The sequence below is a fragment of the Vulpes lagopus genome, chromosome 18, assembly GCF_018345385.1.
Source record: "Vulpes lagopus strain Blue_001 chromosome 18, ASM1834538v1, whole genome shotgun sequence".
NCBI classification, from domain to species: Eukaryota; Metazoa; Chordata; class Mammalia; order Carnivora; family Canidae; genus Vulpes; species Vulpes lagopus.
The window spans coordinates 11506244-11508379 of record NC_054841.1 but is presented as its reverse complement, the minus strand read 5'-3'; the positions used below and the strand labels follow the sequence as shown (position 1 = coordinate 11508379).

Here is a 2136-nt window from a genome sequence, read left to right as displayed (position 1 = left end):
GAGGGGCTCTTCCAGGGAGAAGCAGAAGGTGAGAGGGACAGTCAGGGCTCTGCTGCCAGGATCTCCCCACCCCAACCCTGGGCATGGACCCAGGGTCTGCAGATACAGGGCCCGCGAGCTCCAGAAGGAGCTGAGGAGGAGCATCCAGCCTGGGTGGAGTGGCTTGCTCCAGCTGCTGGGAGACTTGAGGACTGTGGATTGTTCCAGGTAACGTAGGGCATTGGGTCACACAGAGGCTGCTTTCCCTACAGGGGTTCTCTCGAAGCTGCTCTGAGCCTCTCAAGGAAAAAAGCTCCCGTGCTGCTGGCCTGTCCTCCTTATCACCTGGCTCTCTCTCTCTCTCTCTCTCTCTCTCTCTCTCTCTCATGTCCCTTTTAATAAAGCTGCAGCAGGGCTCTGCTTCCAGGCCCGGCCAGTAAGAGGGTCTGGCAAGAATGTAATGAAGTTGTTTAGCTCTTATTATATTTATTTCCACCATTATCTTCGATTGGTGATAAATGACATAGGTTTTCCATTTCTGCTAATGATATATCGTTTCCTTTGTACAGAAACAGATTCAACTTAAAGAAAAAAAAAAGATTGGTGGGGAGTTGATTTAAAAACTACATTAGGGAAGGTGGAGAACAGCACACAACACAGAGCTGACTGGAGGTGAGGAGCTCGGGTGCTGTGGCTAAGAGAGCAGCCTCCAGAGCCCGAGGCCTGGGCTTACCTCCTGGTTCTGACATCTTGTGGGCGGTGTGATCTTGGGCAAGTCACTTGCCCTCTCTGAGCATTGGTTCTTTACCTGTGAAGGAAAGGAAAATAATAGCACTTCCCTCATAAAATCATTCCTGAGGATGCAATAGGACAATGCTGGGAAAACACTCCATGCAGCACCAGGCTCATGAAAGACTCAATAAACTCACCCATTCAGTCAAAGCCCACTGGACATCCCTGCTGAGTTCCTGATGTTTCCTCAAGAAGTGGCCCTTCTTGGAGGTTTGCAGAGCAGGTTCCAGCCCAGCCGGCCACTGTCTGGTTGTCTGGGCAAGCTGCTCCCACGTCTCTGAGCCTCAGCCTCCCCATCTGTAGAAAGGGGGATGCTGCTGGCCCTTCGAGGTTCCCGCAGGACGGGGAGGGCCATTTTCTGGGACCCCATGGCTCCCTGTGCATCCTGGGTGTGACCCCAGGGACCTGCCCCTGCTTCTCAGTCTCAGAGAACTGAGCCTTACGATCCCTCTGCCTCATCTTACCTTCCTCCCACCTTTTTATGCCATTTTTGCAGACTCGGTTAATGGGGTTCCTTGAATTACCCCAGGGCTTTTGTACCTACTGTCCCCTCGGCCTGGGATGTCCTACCACTCCTACATGGGGACCTACTGTTCCTCCCTGAAAAATCCAGGGGGGCTTCCTCCCCTTGCCCTGAAGCCTTCCCTGAGGCCGGGTCAAGCCTCATCCCCTGGGCTGCCCCAGCTCCCTGGCTCTTCCCGACTCGCTGTTACAGATGCTCCGCTCTCCTCCACCCTCGGGGGCACAGCTCTCTGCCCCCCACCTCTCCGGTGCCAGCACCCAGATACATTCATCCCCTCCTCAAAGGAGACCATGCAAACGTCTAATACAATCAGGCGTGCAGCCACCCCAAGGCAGGAGACCCAGCACGCCGGGTGGGGGAGCACTGCCCCTGGCTAGGGACCTCACCCGCCCAGCCTCAGTTAGCACCTCTGAAGAATGGGGGCAACAAGGTACCCCCCTCCTTCTGGCTGTCCCGTAGACTCAGTGGGCTGAGGCATGCACGAGGCTCTAGCAGCCCCCCCCCACCCCGCCCCGAGAGCATAAGCGCTGGGCCAGAGCAGGAGAGGGGCACCCCCGGGCAGGCCGGGGCTCTGAGACCAGGGCGCCACCGGCGGGAGGCAAGGGCCGCCCCGAGGGTGCGGGGCGTACAGCGGGGCGCTCTCTCCGGGGCGCGCGGTCCGGGAGCCGCCGCCGTCTAGGGCGCCGCTCGCCCCCTGCTGGCCACGCTGCGGAATGACAGCTCGGCCTCTGCTCGCAGAGCCCGCTGCAAGGGGGGCACCGGTCCTGCCCCCGTCCTGGGGGAGCCTCGGCTTCTGCACCCATAGACTGGGAGAGCCTGCCTCACGGGGCCTGACGAACATT

The 2136-nt window shown here is 58.6% G+C and overlaps 1 long non-coding RNA gene across 1 annotated transcript; it reads right to left on the bottom strand.

Moving 5' to 3' along the window:
- Window positions 1-645: 645 nt before the first annotated feature.
- Window positions 646-1880, bottom strand: LOC121478067. Its single transcript, XR_005984414.1, has 3 exons — window positions 1681-1880; window positions 909-1068; window positions 646-787 (listed from the first exon to the last, which is right to left on the bottom strand). It is a non-coding gene; the product is annotated as an uncharacterized LOC121478067 (long non-coding RNA).
- Window positions 1881-2136: the final 256 nt, after the last annotated feature.